The sequence below is a fragment of the Panthera leo genome, chromosome B1 (assembly GCF_018350215.1).
Source record: "Panthera leo isolate Ple1 chromosome B1, P.leo_Ple1_pat1.1, whole genome shotgun sequence".
In the NCBI taxonomy this organism is placed as follows: domain Eukaryota; kingdom Metazoa; phylum Chordata; class Mammalia; order Carnivora; family Felidae; genus Panthera; species Panthera leo.
Window position 1 is genome coordinate 81635147 of NC_056682.1, and position 8288 is coordinate 81643434.

At 38.8% G+C, this 8288-nt stretch overlaps 1 pseudogene; it reads left to right on the forward strand.

Annotated features, from left to right (window-relative positions):
* Positions 1-695: 695 nt before the first annotated feature.
* On the forward strand, positions 696-8043 carry LOC122218415 (annotated as a pseudogene).
* Positions 8044-8288: the final 245 nt, after the last annotated feature.

Consider the following 8288-nt stretch of genomic DNA (forward strand, 5'->3'; position numbering starts at 1 on the left):
TGTTAGCATGTCCACAGTAAAGCATTACTACATTTTATGGGGGGAGCCATGAGAGATGCCTAAACTTGAGGTAGTTTCCCAAGTTCTGAGAGAGTGAAATTTTCCCCCAAATGTCATGATTTTAGGTGAGCAATACCCCTAAACACTTTGGCACACAGCAGATGCCAGAGTAGTCTAGCTTCATGACCATCAGGACCGCCTGTGCGTGTGTCCTGAGCTACTGCATTACTCTGTATTAGCGCATTTAACTGATGACATTAGCAATGTTGCATTTTAAAAACCAAATTGACTTACAGCATTACTCATTAGATTTAAATACTAGAGTGATTCATCATTTACTGTAAATCTATTAGATAAATTACACTGCAAAATTCACCATCGTCAGGGTGCCAGGCCTGCCTGGAAATTAAGAATGGGAAGGGAAATTGAAGGAGAGAGATTCCTGTCCGTGATTTGAAATTTAAACTTAGATAGCTATGGCAAGCATCCGAGCCTCAGCCAAAGAGGACAAGGCGTCTGCCACATGTCCAAGATATTCCACTCTAATAATAGCTTAGGACCTCTTTGGGAACAGGTTAATGCTTTGCTTCATAAGGAAAAATCTTGAATGTTAAAATACTTTTAGGATTATTTCCTTACCCTTAATATTTTTTTTTCCACAATGTAACTGGGCTGCATATGTGATATATGCAAACATGGTTGGGTTTCTGCTGGTTAAATATAGTCCCAAACCAACAGCATGTTCGGCTGGGGGCCCTTGCTCACCAGATGTTATTCCACTAATAGTGAGTGAGCTCATCCTTGGTGTGGAAGGTTATTCATTTGGGAGAGAATAATGAAAGTGAGACAATCATTACGTCACCTTTTCCTGTACATTATTCTCCCCTGCAGCTAACAAGGAAAACATGCTGCCATGTTAGTAGTAAGCTAAGTCTTGTTCTTGCTTTTTTACATCTACTTAAAGTGAATCACAGGTCAATTCTAGTCCAAATTAATTTTAAATATATTATGTGATAATTTGCATTTGGAGAGTGAGACTTTGGGATGGTGTTTGTCTCAGACCCAAGCGTCCTGACTTTTTGACTGTGATTGTCAGCGCCTGATGCCCAGAGGCACTGTCCCCTCTTCACACCTTTGCAGGAGACACCTCCTTTTCCTCTTTTGGCCATTTGGGAGGCAAGGACTGCTGTTTCTGGAAACTCGAGGACTTCTGAATAACAGAGTAAACTTTTAAAATAATGTTCATGAGATCATCTCTCTTTTTTGTTTGAATGACTCATTTGGTGCTACCTATCAAACCCCAAGTTCAAGTTCAGAGTAGAATTAATTGATAGATAATACAGCAAATAGGGGCAATCTCTCTCTCTCTCTCTCTCTCTCTCTCTCTATCTCTCTCTCACACACACGCACACACACACATGTTTTATAAAAAACAAAAGCAATCTTTATCTGAAAAATTATTTTTTTAGAAAACACACATTTATCATTAATAACCTTAACTCATTACTGAATTTTATCACAGCTTTCTTTTAAATATAGTAACAACTCAGCAGCAAGCAATTTTACTAATTTCTTTAAATGGCTTTAACTTTCTGCCAAGGGCCTAAACTGACCTTGTTTTCTTAGTGTCTTATTCATCTTTACAGAACACGACCACAAAAGAAAATGAAACATCCGAAAATGGCCCACCTGATGAAGATCTTCAGCTGGGTGCCCAGCCTATTTTCCTCATGCTCCTCAAACTCTCTTAGACTGCCCACATCTTCACTTAGTCACCTACATGTCATCTCAGGGAGAAAGTTTGGTGCCTAGGCAAATTCTTGGCCCATTATAAAGCCTTCCATATCTTTTATTCCTATCGTGTTTTCCCATATTGGTCTCTACCCGGTATCTGTCACCTCCCATGGCACACTTTGTACAAAGAACAGTGAACTGAAACTCAGGACTTCTGGGGTAGTTCCCAACTTTGCCACTTTTTGTCTCTTCTCTTCCTTCCACCTTTCAGATTCATCATTTGTCGAATTAGAATAATATCACAGGTGACAAAAATCCTGAAATTCGTGGCACATACATGTTTAATAAATTTGAATACATTGGGACAGGCCCTCTTGCCTTCATGAGTCCCTTCTTCCATAAAAAGATATTAAAAATTATATTTTATTCTCTGACATTGGCTGTAGCAACATCTTTCTAGCTATGTCTCCTGAGGCAAGGGAAACAAAAGCAAAAATAAATTAAAAAATTAAAAACTTCTGCACAGTGAGAGAAACAATTAACAAAACTGAAAGGCAACCTACTGAATGGAAGAAGATATTTGCAAATGACATTTGCAATAAAGGGTTAGTATCCAAAATATATAAAGAACTTATATAACTCAATACCTAAAAACCAAATAATCCAATTAAAAATGGCAAAAGACATGAACAGATATTTCTCCAAAGAAGACATCCAGATGACCAACAGATACACGAAAAGATGTTCAAAATCACTCATCATCAGGGAAATGCAAATCAAAACTACGATGAGATATCACCTCATACCTGTAAGAATGGGTAAAATAAAAAGCAAGAAACAAAAAGTGTTGGTGAGCATATGGAGAAAAAGGAACCCTTGTGCACTTTTTGTGGAATGCAAACTAGTACAGTCACTGTGCAAGACAGCATGGAGGTTCCTCAAAAAGTTAAAAATAGAGCTATCATGTGATCTTGTAATCATACTACTGAGTACCCCCAAAATATAAAAATACCAACTCCAAGGGATACACGCACCCCTATGTTTATTGCACCGTTATTTACAAGCCAAACTATGGAAGAAATCCAAATGTCCATGGATAGATGAATAGATAAAGAAGAAGAGGTATATATACACAATGGAATATTATTCAGCCTTAAAAAACAATGAAATCTTGCCATTTGCAGCAACATAGATGGAGCTAGACAGCATAATGCTAAGCAAAATAAGTCAGTTAGAGAAAGACAAATACCATATGATTTCACTCATATGTGGAATTTGAGAAACAAAACAAATGAGCAAAGGGAAAAAAAGAGAGAGAGAAACAAAGAAACAGACTCTTAACTATGGAGAACAAACCAATGGTTACCAGAGGGGGGGGGGTTGGGAGGATGGGTAAAATAGGGGATGGGGATTAATGGTACACTTATGGGGGTGCCTGGCTGGCTCAGTCAGAAACACATGTGACTCTTGATCTCAGGGTCATGAGTTTGAGCCCCACGTGGGGTGTGGAGATTACTTAAATAAATAAAACTTAAAAAAAAAGCAAAACGAGTACACTTACCATGATGAGCACTGAGTGATGTATAGAATTGACTATATTGCACACCTGAAACTAATATAACACTGTATATTAACTATACTGGAATTAAAATTTAAAACTTAATAAAAAAATTTACATAACTTGGGGCATCTGGGTGTCTCAGTCGGTTGAGCTTCTGACTTTAGCTTAGGTCATGATCTTGCAGTTCGGAAGTCAAGCCTCACATCGGGCTCACTGCTATCAGCACAGAGCCCACTTTGGATCCTCTCTCCCTTTCTCTCTGCCCATGCTCCATTTGCATGCTCTCTCCCTCTCAAAAGTAAATAAACATTAAATTTTTTTTAATTTACAAAACTTGGGGTGCCTGGGTGGCTCAGTCGGTTAAGCACCCGACTTCGGCTCAGGTCATGATCTTGTGGTTCATGAATTCGAGCCCCGCGACTGACTCTGTGCTGACAGCTCAGAGCCTGAGCTTGCTTAGGATTCTGTGTCTCCCTCTCTCTCTGCCTCCTCCCTGCTCACTCTCTGTCTCTCTCTCTCCCTCAAAAATAAGTAAACATTTAAAAAATTTACATAACTTAAAAAAATTATATTTTATGACTATGTTGGTATAATAAATATATTAATGTTATAAATTAAAACATAAAAGTTCATTTCTTTCTCTTCTGATGTCAAAAGAATTAAAATGCTTTCATGAGCCCCTAAAAGTATTGGGACCCTGCAGCACTGTGCCTAGTAAACAAGTCAGCACTATCCACACCACAAAGTCCCCACAGAGGTATCACAGTTTGCTCTCTTCCCTCTATCCCAGAGGGCTTTTGTTGTTCCCTCCTCCCTTCTTTCCCCTTTTTTGCTGATTTTCACTGGAGATAAGTTGCATCTTCCAGCCTCCTTTAGGTTCTTCAACTCTGCTGAGTCAAGACACGCTTGCAAACAGACACAACTCAAAGAATTAAAAATATCAACAACTATCCTAGGAAAATGGAGGATGATTCAGGTTCAGTCTAAGGCTGCTATCCTCTACCATGTCTAGAGACACTGCTAAGTAGATCAAAACCTCTTCTAAGTGGAGAGGTATATATGCAGAGAGATTTCTGGAATCATATGCATCAAATTTTAAGAATAGTTTTTTGTTTGTTTGTTTGTTTGTTTTTAGAGAGGGAGAGAGAGAAAGTGCAGAGGATAGGGGCAGAGAGAGAGAGAGACAATCCCAAGTAGGCGCTACACTCAGCATGGAGCCTGACCGAGGATTTGATCCCACCATTGTGGGATCATGACCTGAATTGAAATCAATAGTTGTACGTTCAACCTACTGGGCCACCAAAGCACCCCTTAAGAATGGTTTTTATTTAAAAAAAAAAAGAATGGTTTTTATTAGACTGTTGGCTTTGGGTGATTTTACTTTTTCTTCTCAGAGATTTCTATATTTCTCACATTTTTGAAATGAGCATATTTTTTAATAGAAAGGATAAAAATAGTAAAACTTAATTTTAATAAGGATCAACTAGTGTATTTTTCCAGAATAGGCACTGACTCAGATTCTATTTCCCCATTCCAGAACAGTTCCTGCTCTCTAAAGTACACCTACCAAATCCATGCCCTTAGACAGTTCCTTTTCAGGGTAACTCTGGACTTGGCCATAGAACTTGCTTTGGCCAATGGGATGATGCTGCCAGCGGAGGTTTAAATAACCATTTTCCTGCGACCATGTTTTTGGTTGGAGACGAAGGCACGTCTTTTAAAAGATTTTCATGTTTCTTTTAACCAACACGATCACCAAGAGAAAGAGGAAAAACCTTTGTATTTTCCTTTAACACATTTTCCATTTGCTATCACCTGAAAGTGCAAAAGAACTTCAAGTGCCTCAGTAATTAAAAGGAAGGAGTTAATATGCTGAAACACAGTAATTTGAATATTTTTCTCAGTGGGTGGCCTGGCAAATACACACACGCACTCGCACGCACACACACACACACACACACACACACACACACACACACACACACAGTGGCTCTGATCTAGCCAACCATATGGCCCTCATTTTCTGTATCTATTTCTATTTATGTTAACTCAAGAATTCTGCCACTGTAAGACGGCTGACTAACCTTTTGCCCCTTGTTTCTTTCTTGCATTAAACAGAGGGCTTAGCTTGAAACATTTCTTGGGTGCTGTTTTCTTCAGTTTTCCTCACATGGGAAAAAGAGTTCAAGGCTAAACTGCTCAGTAAAAAATTACATTTGGACTATTATTTTCTTCTAAACTGCTCCCCTATCTGCACTGTCTAAATTCTTTTCCTTTTGTATTTCATTTATTTAAGGCCATAGTCTTGCCATCTTCTTTTCTACCAAGAAAGAAAGCAAAAGATCCTGAATGATTTTAACACATGAGGAGTCAGAAGTAGTAAACAATCCAAAACCTACTGAGAGCCCACCATGGGCCTTGCGTCTTACTGAACATTACAGGAAGTTATAAGTGGTTCCTGGCAAAACTAAGAAGTCTGCTGCCTGGGTGTCCGCAAGCTCTCCGGTCTCAGGGTGGGTGGGGACCGTGGGGAACTGGATAGCACAAGCTCAGGCTAAAAGGGCAGCTGCTACTCAGCTCCAGCCAACTGTTGCCATGTGGGAATGTAGGCCCTGTCTTGCCGGGTCAGCTAGTTTTCCCCAAAAAGCTAGAAATCAAGATTTTTGCACGTAATCTCTCCATTAAAAAAGTTGTCAACCGATTCAAATTTTTAAAAAAAAACTGTGTGGGCCAACAAATGTGCAGGCCAAATCAAATAAGTCTGCAGGCCCGATTTGGGCCACAGCTTGCCAGTTTGCGCCTTCTGCTTTGCATTATAAACTTCCTCTGAATTTAAAAATGCTTACCGCTCAAAATGACTTGGTGACATTTATAGTGATCTCTGTACATTTTATGGGGAAAAACCTTGAATAAGCCTTCCTGTACACAAATTCTAAACAATAAAATCAGCCACTTCATCATTCAGTGCTACAAGGCAAAGTAACCTCTTGACAGAATTTTTCACTTCTAAATAATTGTTTTGCTGTCATGTAGATTCAGCCTAAATTATGTATGTAGCAAGTCTTACTATTGTATTTTTTAGGATCAGGTCTATATTAGCACCCCCCCCCAATGTACACAGATATAAAATACTACCCCATAACAAAAATGACCCCTACAGAAGATTATTTGGGGTTCCTGCAGGATTATTATTGCTGGATATAACAAGTAGCTGGCAAGGATGTGGAGAAATTGGAACCTTTGTACCTTGTCGGTAGGAATGTAAAAATGATGCAGCTATGTAAATAGTATGATGGTTTCTCAAAAAATTAAAAATAGAATTACCATATGATCCAGAGATCCCACTTCTGAGTATATATATCCAGGGTCTTGGATGAAGCAGGGTCTTGAAGAGATATGTGTACATCCGTGTTCGTAGCATTATTCACAATTGCCAAAAGATGGAAGCAACCGAAGTGTTCATTGACAGTTGAATGGAAAAGCAAAATGTGGTCTATACATCCAATGGAACATTATTCAGTCTTAAAAAGAAGGAAATTCTGACACATCTGTAAGACAGCTGACGAACCTTTTGCATAGATGAATCTTGAGTGAAACAAGCCAGTCACAAAACGGCAAATACTGTATGATTTCACTTATATATCTAAAGTAGTCAAATGCAAAGGAACAAGAAGTAGAATGGTGGTCGCCAGGGGCTGAGGGGAGAAGGAAAGAGGTAGCATTTATTTAATGGGTGTGTGTATCGGGGTTCTCCAGAGAAACAGAACCAAAATGATGTTTATTTATATACATAGAGATTTATTTGAAGAAAGTGGCTCGTGCAATTATGGAGGCTGGCAAGTGGGAAATCTGCAGGGTAGGCCATCAGCCTGGAGACCTAGGGAGGAGCCAACGTCACAGTTTCAGTCTGAAGGCTGTCTGCTGGTAGAATTCCCTCTTGCCTGGGGGTGGTCAATCTTTTATTTTATTCAGGCTTTCAACTGATTATAAGGCCTATCCATGTTATGGAGAGGAAGCTGCTTTACCCAAAGCCTACCAATTTAAATAAAAATATCACCCAAAAAGCACCCTCAAAGAAATATCCAGAATAACATTTGACAAAATAGTTGGGCCCTGTGACCTGGTGACGTTCTCACTTAAAATTAACCATCACAATCAGTATAAAATGCCCGTTTCACAGGATGAGTTTCTGGAAATTAGTTGCATATAAATGTGAATGTACCTAACGCTACTGAAATTTACACTTTAAAATGGTTAAGATGGCAAATTTTGGGTTATGTGTATTTCACCACAATTTTGTTAAACAATATATTAGATCTTTCACTTGGGCCTGTAGCACCAGCAGGATGAGCAAGTGGTCGAGGTCTTTGTACTGCCAGGAAGCTCCGCAGCCACAAACAGGAATGATAAACAGTACAAGGAAGCCCATTTGAGCACAGCCCTAAAGGCCAACTCCTTTGAAAGCACTTTACATTCAAAGAGAATTTTGCTTGAAAAAGTTGGGGGTGAAGCTGAACAGTTAAATTCTGTCATCAGGAAATGTGTCAGGGGCCCGCTGATCAAAAATGTCAAGAAACTCACAGCTTTCATACCTATATTGCAGAAAACAATGAAGTTCTGGCTGTTGGATTGGTTGCAAAGATCATGCTGTTGGTGACATTTCTGGTGACAACTTTATTGTTGTCAAAATAGCCAATGTCTCTCTATTGACCTTCTGCAAAGGCAAGAAGAAAAGACCAAAACCATAAGTTTTGATGATTTGATGATGCAAACATGATAGTAACAAACTTTCATATGTTAAAAAAAAAAAAGTACATTAGAGAGAGAAATTTTCTTTCACTAAATACCAAAATAAATCTTTCCATAAGAGACATTAGGGTACACACCGGATTATATCCTAACTTCAGGGATTTGTAAATGACCCCTAAAATGTTATCCACGTAGCAAATTTCTATAAAAGTTTGAGAGGGTAAATTATTAATTTTCAAAAAAG